Source organism: Capsicum annuum, chromosome 6 (genome assembly GCF_002878395.1).
Source record: "Capsicum annuum cultivar UCD-10X-F1 chromosome 6, UCD10Xv1.1, whole genome shotgun sequence".
Classification (NCBI taxonomy): Eukaryota; Viridiplantae; Streptophyta; class Magnoliopsida; order Solanales; family Solanaceae; genus Capsicum; species Capsicum annuum.
This window is the reverse complement of record NC_061116.1, coordinates 225,521,986-225,540,704: the sequence shown is the minus strand read 5'-3', so window position 1 is coordinate 225,540,704 and position 18,719 is coordinate 225,521,986. Positions and strand designations below refer to the sequence as shown.

The 18,719-nt window shown below is 34.7% G+C and overlaps 1 long non-coding RNA gene across 3 annotated transcripts; it reads right to left on the bottom strand.

Annotated features, from left to right (window-relative positions):
- Positions 1-5,663: 5,663 nt before the first annotated feature.
- On the bottom strand, positions 5,664-18,637 carry LOC107855707. Of its 3 annotated transcripts, none has more exons than XR_001670343.2 (3): positions 17,680-18,464; positions 8,795-8,910; positions 5,664-7,895 (listed from the first exon to the last, which is right to left on the bottom strand). It is a non-coding gene; the product is annotated as an uncharacterized LOC107855707 (long non-coding RNA). The 3 variants fall into 3 exon arrangements; XR_007056857.1 differs by having other exon boundaries at positions 8,814-8,910; XR_007056856.1 differs by lacking the exon at positions 8,795-8,910 and having other exon boundaries at positions 17,680-18,637.
- Positions 18,638-18,719: the final 82 nt, after the last annotated feature.

Genomic DNA, 18,719 nt, shown 5'->3' with positions numbered 1-18,719 from the left:
TTATGTCATGTATATCCTAGAGGCTTTGTAGACATAAGGAAGGGTAAAGTCATGGAAGTTTATATAGTAACGTTATATTTGTATATGTGGTGGCCCCGACGGCCAAGTATTATATATATATATTTGTGCGTGTTGTGCTGATACAGGTAATTAGACCTTTCCATATGCAACGAAGTGCTGTCCAATTTTTTTGGTGACATGTAAGTGAAAGTACAGGTATTTGAACGGGTTCTCCCGGGCCTTCTCGGCTTCGGGTGCCAGTCCGGCCCGATGGGATTTTGGGGCGTGACATAGTATAACTACATTTCCAACCAAACGACCCTGAGTACTCTATCGACCTCCTTTCTAATGCTAGAGTTGCTAAAATTATAGAGTGCAAGTATTATTTTTTTCCGAACATTTCTAACACTTGATTTGCATGATTATCTGCCAGATTCAGACCGTTGTGCAGTTCGTGGAGGCCATATTGGTCATATTTTTAAAGGTGAAGGATTTCACAACCCAACAAATGAATGCCATTGTGTCAGCAGTATGTTCCTCAAGTTCAAGCCATCATAATTTTCTTAATGCCCTCCTCCTACCTATACATGTGATTGAATAATATTTTTGATACAAAAATGTTACTACCACTCTTTAATGTAGCCTTCATGCACACCAGTAATGAACAACTTTGACTTAATAGTTCTTTTTATGAACATAATTAATAAAAGAATCTTTAAAAAATTGCTATAATTATTAGACGAGGAAAATAATTAAGGTTACACATACTTTTATGAATTATACTAATGTTCAAAATTCAATTCATAGTGAACTTTTAGATTTCAACTAGAATCGTGTCTATTTACAATTTGATTAATTAGTTGTGATCTATATATATATTAGCATTGGATTGTAACACTTTTGTGAAGATGTGTGAGAAAAATCTATGAGCTGATCCCTATAATTGAAATTAAAAATATATGTTGTTTGGATTTTTGTTCTTTGTAAGATTTTATTTTATGATTTTATTCTACTAATGCTTGTATTATAAACTTAGGAGGATTTTTGAATGACATAATTTCTTCTTCTTCATTAATCTAGCTAATACAATTAAGTTTTTTCCCTCAAATAAATAAAGTTGCATCTATTTAGTGTCATTTTATTTTACATAATTCAACTGTATAATTTTTAATTGACATAATGTACATACACCTACATCATACATAATTGTACCATTTAGATTTTTACCTTTAAAAACTCAACAAATGAGCTTTGGTGTATTTGTTTTGGGCCAAAAAAGTAGATCAAATATGGAATAAGGTGGGTTTAGGTGGTCGAGGTTTATGTACATGAAAGGTAGCTTCAATTCTAACATTATTTTCTGTGCTGTTTTTTTTTACACTACTATTATTTTAGTCAGATTAAAATTCAATAAACCTCAAATATACTCCTAAATCTTAATGGAAAAACTAAATAATAATTTTTCCATTTCAAAATTCTAATTATTACAGAAATAATTAAATGTTCAAAAGCTTAAATCTTTTTTGTTCATGTTTATTTTTAATTTAAATATATTGTTTAATGTATTTACATATATTTATAAAGTTACTATATTAAAAGTGTGAAAACCTTAAAAATATTGTTTGAATTTTTTGCCCTTCATTAAAAGTCTTTGCAATATATAAAATCGTCTTTTTATATTTTTTCTTCAATTTTAATATTATCATTATTATAATATAAAATGTTGACTATAATAAATATGTGAAAAAAAATTAAAGAAAAGATTCCTAATTTATGGAAAATTTTGTTGAGTCCTAAATATGTGAAAAATCTATATCTATAATCTATAATATATTAAAAGTGGGAAGACCCTTAAAAAAGTGATTTGAACTTTTTGCCCTTCACTAAAAAATTCTGCAATAGATAAAAACATCTTTTTACTATTTAAAAAAAAAATAAAGCTAAAAAATTCATTAAAATTTAGTTCTTAAACCTTTCCTTATTTAAATTATGTACCAAAAATTTAGAAATTTTAAATCAATTAAAAATTGTATCATTCATTAAAATTTAGTTCTTAAACCTTTCCTTATTTAAATTATGTACCTAAAATTTAGAAATTTTAAATCAATTTACAATTGTATCTTAAATAAAACTTTAATAAATTGGTAATAATATTTTGTCATTTTTTTTCTTCACACTTTTGTATCCCCAGTCCTGTTTTTAACAAAAAAAAAAAGATTTTTGTTTACAATTAAATTACCTTATATGTTAAAAAAATGACTTCTATAAATTTTATTAGAAGTTGACGAGCCATAGAATTTGGGGTCTGAAATTAACGTTGAAAGTAGAGTTGCAAGGCCTCCAGGATGAATATGGCTCCTCATAGCATGACATTGATTAATTTCTACTTTATTTCTGGTACTTCGTTACTGAAAACTGTTTTGCTTGTTTATTTCCTGTTGATCGATAGATGTCACTCAATCTTGAATTCTATCATACACGAGCATCAACCCATGTTTCTGTAGTTTCATAAAAGGGCTGAACAACTCATCTATAATATTATATTTCCTCTTCGATTTTTTCGAAACAAAATACATACATGGTTGCAGCTCCAGCATATTCGGCAATTATTCTCTCCATAAAGCTAAAATTATCATGATTGGATTGTTTAATTTTGGTTGAAAGATTAATTTCTTTGAACATCCTAATAGTGCATTAGATACATTGGAGTATTAAATCTCTTAATTGAAGCTAGCCCGACTAATTTGAATTTATATTAATTTATTATTGCTATTCTTAAGCAATATATATTTATGTACTAAATATGTTTGCATATTTTATATTGTAGGATGTAGTGGTGGCACACACAATGCATCCATTGGAGAGAGATACTAGACTATTCAAAGAGGCATTGATGAAAGAAGCTCACTTACTTCAACTTCGTAGTATTATTGAGACTTCTGCTGACTGCCTATAGAACTTCTGAACAACCTTTGGGAGCAAGAATAACTTACATTCCCTCTTTGAACACTATATTGAAGAAGACATTGTCTTTCGATCCACAATACTGATGAAAGAAAGGTACAAATATACACATTGTTGGTTTAACTTATATGCACCCACAATAAAAAGTAGCAAGAGTCTTTATTTTATACAAATTTTATCCAGTATTAGTGTATATAATCAATATATAATCAATGTGTAGATATTATTATTGAGTATACACCAACAAAAACTACAAACTATTACGGCTAGGCAGGAGAGATTCTTTCAGATTACTGGCTAAAAATATTAAGATTCCTTTTTCCCTCTATTTTGGATCATCAAACTTGGTATAATATAGGCTATTGTTTAAATTTTGTTCATATAAAAAGTTTTATTATTGAAAATTAGGATATATTTTTTGATTATTACTTTTTCGATAGTTTTGTGAATGAAGTTGTCAAGCTTTGAGTCGAGGGTCTATCGAAAAATAATCTTTGTATCTTACAAAGATAGTGATGAAGTGTGTACTCTATCCTCCACAAATTCCACTTATGAAGAGTATAATGAAAGTTATCTTGAGATTGAAGGCATAAGTATTATCGAATCATAATTTTTATAAGTTAGTCGAGCGTATATCGAAAACAATCTCTTTACCCTACAAAGATAGTGATAACATATGTATTCTCTGCTCCACAAACTCCAAATATGAGATTATATTAAAAATTATCTTGAGATTGAAGGCATAACTATCAAAACATTATGTTTTGATAAGTTAGTCGAGTCTATCGAAAACAATCTCTCTATCCTACAATGATAATGACAAGGTATTATACTCCACAAACTAAATATATGATACTATATTAAAAATTATCTTCAGATTTAAGGCATAACTATTGAATCATAATTTTTGTAAGTTAATCAAGAGTCTACCGAGAATTATATTTATATCTACAAAGGTAGTGACAGGGTATTATCCTCAACAGACTACATATATGATATTATATTAAAAATTATCTTTAGATTAAAGGCATAATTATTGAATCATAATTTTTGTAAGTTTGTCACATATTTTTATTTTTCTTCATTGATATCAGATGTTGAAAAATCGCAGTGTTATCAAGCTTTGAGTTGATGATCTATCGAGAACAATCTCACTATCCTATAAAGATAGTGACAAGGTATATAATCGATCCTTCACAAACTCTACATATGAGATTATATTGAAAATTATCTTGAGATTGAAGACATAACTTTTGAATCATAATTTTTGTAAGTTAGCTGAGTGTCTATCGAAAATAGTCTCTTTACCCTATAAAGGTAGTGATAAGGTATGCATTCTATCTTCCACAGATTTCACATGTGAGATTATGTTGAAAATTATCTTGATACTGAAGACATAGCTATTGAATTATAATTTTTGTAAGTTTGTCAATTATTTTTGTTTTTCTTGAATGATTTTTCAAACAGTAGTTGTAGTACTATGTACAATATCAATATCAACAATAGGAGATTGATTATGATAGTGCAACCAAAGCTAGAAAAGATGCCTACACTAACAAATTTATATATGAAGAGATATTATGTGAGATGTTTTGATAATGATAGAACAATCAAAGTGACAAAGATACAGACATCAAGAATTTCGTTTCTGAAGAAATATGTTGTAGCATTTATCGCATTGTGTAGTAACATTTATTTTTACTATTTAAATGATTTTTATATTTATTTTAACGTCACTTACTATTTAATTTCATATAATTTGTTTTCTTTATATAATATTTATTCGTATCTATTAAATAGATATAACATTTATGTTAATGCTAATTTGTATTTTTTAAATAATTTTATTTTCTGATATATAATTTTATTGATTGACGCGAGATACATGTACAAAGCACGTACCCTAATCTAGTAAAAATAAAAATTCGTGTAAGCTAATTATTCTTTTAGATGCATAATTCTTTTACAAATATAATTCGTGTGAGGGTATTTAGATGCACAATCCTTTTAAAAGTATAATTCGTGTAAAGGCAATTTAAGAAATTTTACTTTTTTTTTAAAGTACAAAATCCTTTTAAATGTAAAATTCATTATATTTACCCCTAAAAATATATGAGTAGAGGTTTCTCGAAAACCTTTGTCTACAAAAGAATAAAATGAAAAAGTTAAGATCCAAAATTTTATAGGAATCGCTTCTTTTATTTTCTTCTAAAAAAACTTATTTTTATAGAAGTTCTATTTAAATATAATCACTCGATTTTGGTGCATAATAAGACCAAGTATTAATCTCACGAATTGCATATCTGTCTTCAAACTTTAAAGTCCGTTAGAATTTCTTAAAGACTATGTCACACCCCTTTTTTTTAGTCCAAAGAAAAGATTTCATTTTAAGTTTTGAAAGGGTTTTTATTATTGAGTGACAAAAGATAAAAAATTATTTCGAAAAAGGATTGTTTACATTTAAACTCAGAGTCGCCACTTGGCATGAATCGGTGTGCCAAGTCACCTTTGGAAAAAAATTTTCAAAACGATTTGACTCCTGAAACTGATTTGCAAACAGAGATTTCAGTTAAGGAATTCTATTGACCGAGGGAAAGGTGTTAGGCACCTCTTGATCCCGTGGTTTGACCACGGTCGCTTGGTAGAGTGAATCGGCTAATTAGGTATGACGATATACAAACCACACAAAAACACGTAAACAAACAAACAAACAAACAAACAAAACAAAATGAATCAAAAATATGGTGTCCAGTCCAAGTTATACAGTCCCGAAATAGTAAAATACGGAAATGCAAATCCTATTCTAAATTAATCCTAGACTAAGCTCCAATGCCCCACCCAATGCCTCGAGCCTTCTTCACGAACGTCTTCCAAGTACAAGATACTTTGGGGAATTCTCCGGATAAATCAATACAAATGCCTCGAGGCATTCCCCGGCCAAATGAATACATTTTTAGTGCAAGAAAATCAAACTATTCAATAAAATTTCAAACATTCTATGGAATTTCCAACATTCAACCAAAGCCACAAATTCTAAACTTTGCCTACCCAACCTATGTTTGCCTAAACCAATCGACGTATCATGATACTATCAAGTTCAATTAACGTTCATTTTAAGTCAAACAACCTATGAGTCAAGCTAACCAAAATTCACCAATTATATCAAGTTTTCAATTTTCACCTCCAAATTCCCTTTTAACGCTAATTTTCCTCAATTCAAGATTTCCATTTCAATGAAATTAAGCAACAAGTCAATGTCAAAGTAGCAATTTATCACTAATCAAAATCAAGAGCAAACAACACGCAGATTCCATTCAATGCACCATATTCCATCAACAATGAAATAAAAAGAGGAAAGGAGTAGAAATGGACCTCAATGATGATTTTACTCCGAATATCTGTCAATTGAGAAGATGAATCCGCGTGCCCAAGAACCTCGATCTGAAACCTCGGTAACAACCCAACCTCAGATATCAAACTCCAAGTCTTGAACCCTAATTTTTACATAATTCCCCAAAAGCTGATTGGAAACTTAGAACAAACGAGAAATTCAAGCAAAACCGGAATTAAATTCGACCACAACTCCGAACGTCGACCATAATTTTGAATTAGTTTCTCAACTGAGAGGTGAAGAGACTACTGGTAGCTTATTGATGGTGCTTTCTGGTGGATTTGTGGTCGGGGAAGGAGTGTCTTTGGACTGAGGTATCGTTTCCATCTCGCCGGAGCTCCGAAGAGCTTAGACTATGACGGGAAAGGGAGGACGGATGGAATTTTGATGATAATGACACTTTCCAAAGAAAACCTCTCCAGAGCAGCTATCACTCTTCTCCTCTCTCGACCTCTCTTCTTTTCTCAATCTCTTTCTAAAACCCCTCCCATTCTCTTCGATCAAAGTTGTATATCAGTGTGTCGTGTGATTATCTTCTTCTGTGTAAGTGTATGTATGTATGGTATTATGTGTGTGTGCGTATTGTCTTTGCTCCAATGGAAAAATCTGGGAGCATCCTCTGTTTCTATGTGTTCATGGCCTATTTGTGATGATTTTTGGAGTGAAAAGAGAAAATGACTATGGGTTGGTGACTTATCTACGTGGGCCCCCTCCTTTTTTTGTCTTTGTTGAATTGTTATGGAAAAGAAAAATACTTGGAAAATTCCCTTCTCTATGTGTATGATCTATGGGCCCCATTTTTCTTAGTGTATGCTTATCCTTTTTTTGCTTTGTGTCCAAGAAAGGTGAAGAGGAGGGGGTATGGGGTAGGGTAGGTGATGTGTTGTCAACTTTTAATAGGGAGAGTTGTTAGTTTGTTATTAAAGAAGATAAAATTTGTTAAGGGTTGTTGGATTTGTTATTTTGTCATTTTGTGGAGGAATAATTACACGGGGTAGGGCACGTGATAAGGGGAACTAAAAATAGATAAAATTGTACTTCGGGAGGGAAAAAATTAGGTTTACATCATGCCCCTTTTTGTGTGTAAACACATAGTGTTTTTAGATAAAAAATTAGACAACAAGACCAAATTTTGACCCAACCATTACTCAAAGGAAGAAATAGAAGAAAGAAGGACTACCAAGTTGGAGGGTCGAGTGAGGTCCTGTTGAGGTTCCGGTCCACGGATCTGTCATTACATCAAAATGAAAAATTATAAGTTAAAACATAAATGAAATTACAAAAATCCTATCTATACAGCTTCTGTTGGCCCCTTGACTTGAGTTTTATCACCCTATTCTTCAGGCGGGTTCCTGACTTGCAATTTCTTCAACTTGCTGCTTGATTTTCAACTTCATCATCCTATTCTTCAGGCGGGCTCCTGACTTGCTATATTTTTAATCTATTGACTTTCAGTTTCTTCATCTTGTTGCTTGACCTTCAACTTCTTCACCATGTTGCTTGACTTTTCATTTATTCTCTCTGTTCTTCAGGCAGGCTCCTGAAATCACATCAAAACAAAAAAAATAATTATCCAAAACAAAGAAATGCATCTTCTATGAGTTAATTAGATTGATTCGACTAAAAGGTACGTCTTATAGGAATCAAAGGGAATGACCCAACTAAAAGATACGTCTTATAGGAATCAAGGGAATGATTCAACTAAATGGTACGTCTTATAAGAATCAAAGGGAATGACTCGACTAAAAGGTACGTCTTATAGGAACCAAGGTGGATGACTCGACTAAAAGGTACGTTTTATTTGAATCAAAGGGAATGACTCAACTAAATCGTTCATCTTATAGGAATCAAGGAAAATGACTCGACTAAAAGGTACGTCTTATAGGAATCAAGGGGGATGACTCGACTAAAAGGTACGTCTTATAAGAATTAAAGAGGGATGACCCGACTAAAAGGTACGTCTTATAGGAATCAAGGGAAATGACTCGACTAAAAGGTACGACTTATAGAAATCAAGGAAAATGACTCGAGTAAAAGGTACATCTTATAGGAATCATGGGGGATGACTCGACTAAATGGTACGTCTTATAGGAATCAAGGGGGATGACTCAAAGAAAAGGTACGTCTTATAAAAATCAACGGAGATGACTCGACTAAAAGGTACGTTTTATAGGAATCAAGGGGGATGACTCGACCAAAAGGTACGTCTTATAGGAATCAAGGGGGATGACTCGACTAAAAGGTACATCTTATAGGAATCAAGGGGAATGACTCGACTAAAGGGTACGTCTTCTAAGAGTCAAGGGGAATGACTCGACTAGAAGGTACGTCTCCTAGGAGTGAAGGTTTAATTTAAGAAGTGTATCACCTAGCATATAAAAATTGAAATCCCTGGATAGGAAAGTGTATCTCCGAGGGATATAGGATGATGAATTTTACCATGATTTGATTATCAAACCTTTGCATCAATATTGTTTCCTGCATTTGTAGGAATGAGGCATTGCAACCCTTGATATTTATGCTCTGAAGTCCTTGATTTGAAGGTAACATGTTTCCTGACTCATCAAAGAAAACTTGTGAGTTTAAAAACATAGTGGATGGTTTGTGGCTTTAGCTTTCGCGGCAATCGCTCTTGCCTTCATCACATTTAACCCCGCTTTGAACAATTAGCATATATCATTGATTTGCTGAATCATTAACTTAAACTTAGATTATTAAGAGTGACTGAAACAAACACAGTATCTCTGCTTTTCCATGCTTCTCAAATAGACCCTTTAAACCTTGGTATTTTTATGAGTTCCCAGACTTGTCTGTTGAGAAAAATTTTGCATGCCTTATTTCAGCTCACAATCATGTGCCTTTCATGTCCTGGCCTATTGTTTTGCTTTGTGCAATTAAAGAAGCTGGTAGCCAGTTTTGAGATCCTTTATCACTTGTTTTGACATGGACTTGACTCAAAGACAAGAGAAAAATAACAACAATTTTTCTTTTATTTGGATAACTGACTCAAGAAAATAAAAATATAACTATAGAAAAGAAAGAAATGACAATAAATGTTCCCATTGAAAAAGATGAAAGAAAAGTTTATCTGGAAATGAAAGTCAACTCTAATGATTATGACATGTATATCAAATTAAGCTGCCTGATCTTTCCATCCAAAACCCTCACAAATCGTTGTTGAGTTCATGACCCTAAAAGTGAGTTGCTTCCTTGGGATAATTACATTCGGAGACCTCGTTCGGCTAGTGGCGCCTTGAAGGGTTTCTGCCAATAAGCCTCTCTCATTTCTTTTTATTACCTCACCATTGCCTTATGGTATCCAAGAGGGTTTTTCACCAATAAGACTCTCTCATTTTATCTCTCTCAACTTACTATCATCTTACGGTGCCCGTGAGTGTTTTCACCAATAAGACTCTCTCATTTTTATTTCTCTCCTGATTCTGCTGAGGAAAATAAGTAGTTCCCAAAATGCGTCATCACGTCCATTGCATGATTAGCCTTAACATTCTCAAAGATTGATCTGAAGGTGTTTCTTTGGTTGAAACTTAGATTTTGGATAGGGTTAGAAAGAAAGGATGGTATGGGGCCCAAACGACACTTAAAGTGGGATATGACTTACAACTTTTGGAATCGATTCAAACAATGAGGATTAACTCATGCCCCAATTTCTTCTGACTGGGTGACTCTAAATTATTTATTTGGTTGGACCGAGCCCCAGGTAGGGCAGCCTACGTATCTCACCCCCGAAAGAGGAGAATCAGGTCACGCGTAGTTCTGGAAGCTTATTCTTTTTTGCTTGATTCTGACTTGTTTTTTTTTTGGCTTTTTTTCCTTTGTGATTTTTCTGACTCTAATTTCTTGACACTCTTTTCTTCCTTCTTGGACACATTTTTTTAACTTTCTGACTCTATTCTCTTGCTCGATTCTTTTTTGTTGAGTTTTGCTGGCTTTATCTTAATTCCAAAAGAGGGGTATGAAAGAAAATAATACTAAGACTCAAATGGGGTAAACAAATGATGACACAATGTTTGGATAGTAGAATAAAATGCCTTCGTCATATCAATCCTTGAAAATACTAGTACATAGCATGCAATGTGAAAGTACACGATCAATATCCCTTATGAAATGTTTTACAACACTAACTTGCCCCGAGCATGTGTGTCACCTCTTTTATATACTTTTCAAACATAGAAGTCCACATTTGTTGTACATCCCTCACTTTGAATGACTCATGCTTTTGTGGAGTTGATTTTCTTTTTGTTCCTCTTGATAGGATCACGCAGACACTATTTGACCTAATTGAGACATGTCTTTTAATTGATGACCAAGTTATTCTTGTGATTCTCAAAATAAATGGCCTTAATTTTCAAAGAAGGCTTGAACTTGTCACCAAATATCTCAGCACTCTACTATTTCCTCAGATGTTTCTTCTAACTTTACCGCTCTGATCCAATGTTTCATGGTTAAATTGGATTTTAAGATCTGGCTGAAAATTTCACAAGCATGTCATACCACTAGAGTCAACATAAAATGTACTGTGTAAAGAAAACAAACAAACAACACATATTTAAAACACAAAGAAAAAGGGACAATTCATTTAGTTGAAATAAAAGATAGACGGGTTTGAACCTAAATGACAAAAGGACAAAACAAGATAGATCCCGAACTACAACCCTGAAATAATTTAAAAAATAAAAAAGAAAACAAAACAAACTACCAGACCTGTTCCTAGTAGGGAGAGGAGTGACTTCTCAATTGCTCAGCCTGATAACTTAGCCACTGGTTTGCATATCAACCTGACTAGAGCTTCCCTCACTGTCAATATTTTGCACCATAATTGATCCATCTTGAATCATCTTTTCAATTTTTCTTTTCAAATCTCGATAATCTTCAATACTATCACCCTGAGCATCAGAATAATACGCACATCGTACATTAGGATCAAATTTTCTTGAACGCCGATTAAGAGTGCACTCAAGGAGAGGAGTGATCATACCCCATTGTACCAATCTCTGAAATTAACTGGCATACGACTATCCAATTGGTGTGAAGCTATCTCTCGACTTCTGCCTCATTTCATCGTTTGGCTTGGATAAAAAATTAGGCTTAGCAGGGTTTTGGTATGTTTGTGGAGTTAGAGGACGACTCGAAGGAGTTGGTGTGTTCCACTGTAGGTAATATGGGGGTTGAACATGTGACTGTGCGTTATATACTGGATATAGAGATGGAGGAGCAGAGTATAATGGATTTTGGGAGTGATTATGTGGAGCTTGGGCATGAACTTGGGTTTGAGCCTGAGAGTGATGACAACAGGGTCTTCTTGACCGTGCCTGCTGTCCAACTACAATAGAAGATGCAACTTCCTCATTCTTTGTCTCCCCAATACTTCCTGAACCCTTTTGAATTGCTTGAGTTGTCGCTTTCAATATTGTAAAACTCACAATGCAACACGTCTTAATTATCTCTTCTATTATCGCCCCCATTTTAAGGACCTCAATAAATGACTTGCCCAATGCAGGTAACAAGTGTTGATAATATGTTTCATCCTGCGCTTGAATAAACACCTCCACTATTTTGCTTTCTTTCATTGGCGGTTTCACTCTAGCAGCTTGTTCGCGCCATCTGATCGCATACTCCCTGAAGCTTTCAGTATTCTTCTTCTTCATACTTGTTGGGGATTTTTCGTCAGGGATCAACTCCACATTGTATTAAATTGTTGCACAAATTCATTATCTAGGTCATCCCAACTAATCCACTTGTCGATGTCTAGGTCAACAAACCATTCCAAAGTTAGGATTGAAAGACTCTCCCCGAAATAAGCCATGAGTAGTTCTTCCTTCCCTCCAACGCCTCTTAATTGGTTACAATAGCGCCTCAAATGTGCCATTGGGTCCCCATGTCCTTCATACTTCTCAAACTTTGGCATTATAAAGCCAGGAAGAAGGTTGATACCTGGAAACATGCATAAGTCCTTATATGAGACACTTTTGTAACCCTCAAGTCCTTGCAAGTTCTTCATAGCCAGTTTCAAACTTCTCAATTTTGTGGTCATTTCCTCTTGTTCTTCTGTCATAACAGGCTTTTCAGTGTTAGGATGAAATTCAGGCGGGTGAGTGTCACCATAAAGACCAGTCAACTTGAATGTAGGCTCGAAAGTGTAATGCTGATCACAAGTAATATTCAATGCAGACTATCTTGTAGAGTAGGGAGGCACAACTTGTGGACGAACATCAAAAGTAGAAGCTTCAATTGGGGGTGGCGCCGCAAAAGCATGAACAACAGGTGGAGCCAAGTATATGGTCGTCTTGGATTGGGGAGTGAGAAAATGAACATTGGAAGTGGTTGGATATTGTTGCCCAGAGTCGATCTGATGCATGTTGTGGCATATCAATAAAAATGGGAAATTGTGCATATGACACGGGAGGCAAGCTAGAAAGATATTCCATATTATCAGTGGGAACGGGAAGAGGCGGCAACCCAGTAGCCCAAGCTCAATACATTTCTATCATTTGCTGCCTTAATTTTCGAATCTCTTCATTATCTCCTAAATTCTCATTTTCCGAACTCCCTATATGATTAGTGACAACAAACTCGGTATCTTTGTTGGCCATAACCTTCTCTGTGACTTGGTGCAATATGGAGGACCAGCCAACATACCACAAACCAACCACCTCAAACTAACTGAACAAGAGATAGCAAATGCGTTAAAATTCAACACTTTCTCAAAATCTCTCCTTTTTCTTTTTATTTTTTTTAAAAGATTACCGAACCCAAGAAGGGCTCCTACGTATCTCACTCCCAAAAGAGAAGAATCAGGTGTGCGTAGTTCGTGAAGTCTTGCCAAAATGGCCAATTAAACTCTTTTTTTTTCTTGAAATTTTAAGAAGAAAAGAAAAATGACAAATTGTCAAAAGAATAGACGAAAATCTTTTTTTGAATTTTCCAGCTTTAATAACCTATAAAAAATGAAACCTATGATTACCAAAGAAACTCTTTTTGGGTTTTCGATTTTGAATTTCATACTAAAATGAAACTTGAACCTATTAAAGAAAAATCTTTTTTTATAGTTTTCTTTAAAGATGTATATAAAACACCTACTCTAATAAAGAGTGAAGAAAATCTTCTTTTTTTTTTTGAATTTTTCAAATAAGATCCACCAAAAATAAAACCTACGATTATTAAGGAAAATCTTGTCACACCCCTTTTTCAACATCCAAAGATTATGTTTTAAGGGTCGAAAGGGTTTTAAATATTAAAGTGCTAAAAGATGAAAATTTGTTTCGAAAAAGGATTATTTTTAACAATCAAAACTCAGAGTCGCCACTTGGCATAAATCGGGTGTGCCAAGTCACCCATGGATATCCTTTTTCAAAATGGTTTTGACTTTTTAATATTGGTTTGCAAACAGAGATTCCGGCTAAGGAATTCTATTGACCGAGGGGAAGGTGTTAGGCACCCCTCGATCCCGTGGTTTGACCACAGTCACTTGGCAAAGCGTATCGGCTAAATTGACATTACAAATGCATAAACCACACAAAGCATGCAAAAACAATCACTCAAGCAAACAAAACAAAATAATTCAAAATATAATGTCCAGTCCAATTATACAGTCCTGAAAAATGAAAAATGCGAAAATGTAAACCTATTATGTTCTAAACTAATCCTAAACTACTCCTATGTTTTACGCAACACCCCGGGCCTTCCTCACGAACGTCTTCAGCCAACATAATACGTCGGGGCATTTCCCAGTGAATAAACACAAATCCCTCGGGGCATTTTTCGACCAAATAAATGCAATAGATCTCAATGCATAAATCAAAACCATTCCACAAATATTTCATCATTCAACAATCACAGATCCTAAACTTTGCCTACCCGAGCCTACTGTTTTCCTACCCAACTCGACCTCATGGCACTATCACGATCGACGACGTCCATGAATCAAAACAACAACAAATCAAAATTAATCCTAATTCACTTTAGCAATTTTTTTCAATTCGCGCCCCAAACAACAAATTTTATTTCTCAAACGAGAGACCATTTCACCATACAAACCATAATCAAGGGACCAACCAAGAATCAAAACAAACATACATTCATCACCAACAGGGATCAAGTCAACACACGATATTCAATCCAACGCATCAAATATAGTAAACAATGAAATAAAAGAGGAAAAGAATAGAATTGGACCTCAAAAGATTTCGATTGATTTAAGAAGAGAAATAAGAGCCGTCCCGGAGCCTCAAAGAATACCACAATCTCAACTATGATCCAACTCCAACCTGATAGTTTTCAAAATCCAATTCGAATCCTCGAAACCACGACGAACAGTGAACCCAAAAAAATAAGAATCACAAGAAAACTACATGCCCGGAGCTCAGATGAACTCGAACAGTCTCAAATGTCAACGAGAAAGGCTGATTCTGGTGGCTTCTAGTGTTTTACGGCCGGGTTAGCCTAGAAACCACCGGAAAAAATGGAGAAATTTGGGATTTACGAGCAGGGTCGTCCGTTTCAGCGGTACTCAAAATGGGACGGAGCTGACGAACTCCGAAGAGCTTAGAAGGAATAGAACTAGAAAATTGGATCAAATTTCGAGCCGCGATGACACTTTTTCCGACGGCGAATCGCCGGAACAGTCTACCACCACCAGTTCCCTCTCTCTCTCCTTATTTTCACTATCTTTTTCTTCGATCTATCTCGATTTCTCTTTCTCCGATCACCACGATCTCTATCTCTCACGTCATTTTCCTATCATCCCTCTCTCTGTTTATCTTCTCTCGATTTACTCTCGTTCAGCTTTCCTTTCCCTCCTTTACTATGTAGTGTGCGTGTATTGTTCTTGATGAATCAAAAATGAAACCCAAAAATGGAGCTTCTTCCTTGGAAAAAGAAAGAAGATGATACTCCTTTTGTTGCCCTTTTCTTTTGATGATGATTCCCCCTGTATATATTTCTTTTTTGTCCCACAAAAAGGAGGGGGTCACGTGATGTAGGGGTATGGTAGGTAGGCAGAGGGTGGGGTGGTGATGTGGTTTATTTTGATTGGATAGGTTGTTAGGATAAAATAAAACAAGATGAAATTTTGTTAGGGAGTTTGTTATTTTTTGTCATTTTATGGAGGGATAATTACATGGGTGAGGGTATACGGTAGGATAAGGTAAAAATGGGTAAAAAATATTATTGGGGAGGGACGAAATTAGGTGTCTACAAATCTTTTTGTATTTTTCTTTTCAAGGCATATATGAAACACCTACTTTAAATGAGGAGAAGAAAATATTTTTTTGATTTTTTAAATAAGATTTCCGAACCAACAATGGGCTGCCTACGTATCTCACTCCCGAGAGAGGAGAATCAGGGGTGCGTAGTTCGTCCAGATTGGACAATTAAGGATTAAAACGAACTAAGACTTGACTTGAGAGACGTGATTACAGATGAATGATGAGAAATAAAATCTTTTTGGGTTTTCAATTAGACACTTCACACAAAACTGACACCAACAACTATGAAAGAGAAAAAAAATCTTTTTGGCATTTTCGCTATATGAAATGTACAAAACTTCTAACATTTTTCATTTTCTTTTATAAAAACTGCTAAATATCTTTTTTTTTTTTGAAAAAAAGGAGACAAAGTGAGAAATCTTTTTGATGTTTTGATTTTTGAACAAATGAGTGAATAAAATAAAGAAATCTTTTTGAATTTTTGAATTGTGAAAAACAAAAGCCATAAAGAACACTAAAAACTACGGAACTTTTTTTTTTTCAAACGGTTTCTTGTCTACTTACTTTACTTTTAACACATGTTTTCCCCAAATCAGTTCATCAAATGACCACGTTACCTTCAAAGATGCAACATTTAGCATGTAGGGATGCTTTAGAGGCGAGTCTCCTACAAAGGGCCAAGTGGGCCCATCTAGGTCTTCAATATGATGCACATAAGCATAATCCAAAGACTGACCTACGTTGGGGTTCACTATGGTCGGTAATGGCTGCTTTGCTTTCCACCTACTCCATAACACCAACGGTTCCCCCCCTAAAATAAGGGTGACTCAACTAGAGGTCGTGTACAACACGTGTACTACGGACTTATTGTAGAAAGAATGACTCGAGTTATGCACATGATGCCAGATATAAAGTGGTAACACATAAGATAAAAACTGTAAACAAAGAGCACGTAGGCACTGAACAGTGATAATATAATAACACAAAACAACACAAATAAAATGTCCATACACCTATAGTGCCAAAATAAGCCAATACAACTCCAAAATAAGCTCGAATTCTTAAAAATCCCCAATGGAGTCGCCAGAGCTGTCACACCCCCTTTTTTTTACTCTAAAGAAAATATTTCATTTTAAGTTTTGAAAGGATTTTTATTATTGAGTGACAAAAATGAAAATTTATTTCGAAAAAGGATTATTTACATTTAAACTTAGAGTCGCCACTTGGCATAAACCTGTGTGTCAAGTCACCTTTGGAAAATCCTTTTCAAAATGATTTGACTCTTGAAACTGATTTGCGAACAGAGATTCTGGTTAAGAAATTCTATTGACCGAGGGGAATGTGTTAGGCACCCTTCGATCCCGTGGTTTGACCATGGTCGCTTGGTAGAGTGAATCAGCTAATTTGGCACTACGATGTACAAACCACACAAAAACACGTAAAAAAACAAAATAAAATGAATAAAAAATATGGTGTCCAGTCCAAGTTATACAGTCCCGAAATAGAAAAATATAGAAATGCAAATCCTATTCTAAACTACTCTTAGACTACGCTCCAATGCCTCACCCGATGCCTTGGGCCTTCATCACGAACGTCCTCCAAGTACAAGATACTTCGGGGCATTCCCCGAATAAATCAATACAAATCCCTCGAGGCATTCCCCGGCCAAATGAATACATTTTTAGTGCAAGAAAATCAAACTATTCAACAAAGTTTCAAACATTCCACGGAATTTCCAACATTCAACCAAAGCCACAAATTCTAAACTTTGCCTACCCAACCTATGTTTGCCTAAACCAATTGACGTATTATGATACTATCAAGTTCAATTAACGTTCATTTCAAGTCAAACAACCTATGAATCAAGCTAACCAAAATTCACCAATTATATCAAGTTTTCAATTTTCACCTCCAAATTCCCTTTTAACGCTAATTTTCCTCAATTCACGATTTCCATTTCAATGAAATTAAGCAACAAGTCAATGTCAAAGTAGCAATTTATCACTAATCAAAATCAAGATCAAACAACACACAGATTCCATTCAATGCACCATATTCCATCAACAATGAAATAAAAAGAGGAAAAGAGTAGAAATGGACCTCAATGATGATTTTACTCCGAATATCAATCAATTGAGAAGACGAATTTGCCTGCCCAAGAACCTCGATCTGAAACCTCGGTAACAACCCGACCTCAGATATCAACCTCCAAGTCTCGAACCCTAATATTTACACAATTCCCCAAAAACTGATTGGAAACTTAGAACAAATGAGAAATTCAAGCAAAATCGAAAATAAATCTGACCGCAACTCCGAACGTCGACCATAATTTTGAGTCAGTTTCTCAACTGAGAGGTGATGAGGCTACTGGTATCTCGTGGATGGTGTTTTCTGGTGGCTTTGGGGTCGGGGAAGGAGTGTCTTGGACTGAGGTGTCGTTTTCGTCTCGTCGGAGCTCCGGCGAGCTTAGACAATGACAGGAAAGGAAGGACGGATGAAATTTTGATGATAATGGCACTTTCCGAAGAGAACCTCTCTAGAGCAGTTAACCCCTGTCACTCTTATCCTCTCTCGATCTCTCTTCTTTTCTTAATCTCTCTCCAAAACCCCTTCCATTCTCTCTGATCAAAGATGTATATCAGTGTGTCGTGTGCTTATCTTCTTCTGTGTAAGTGTATGTATGTATGGTATTTTGTGTGTGTGCGTATTGTCTTTGCTCCAATGGAGAAATCTGGGAGCATCCTTTGTTTCTATGTGTTCATGGCCTATTTGTGATGGTTTCTGGAGAGAAAAGAGAAAATGACTATGGGTTGATGACTTATCTACGTGGACCCCCTCCTTTTTTTTTGTCTTTGTTGAATTGTTATGGTAAAAAAAAATACTTGGAAAATTCCCTTCTCTATGTGTGTGATCCATGGGCCCCATTTTCTGAGTGTATGCTTATCCTTTTTTGCTTTGTGTCCAAGAAAGGTGAGGAGGAGGGGGTATGGGGTAGGGTAGGTGATGTGTTGTCAACTTTTAATAGGGAGGGTTGTTAGTTTGTGATTAAAGAAGATAAAATTTGTTAAGGGTTGTTGGATTTGTTATTCTGTCATTTTGTAGAGGAATAATTACACGGGGTAGGGCACGTGATAAGGTGA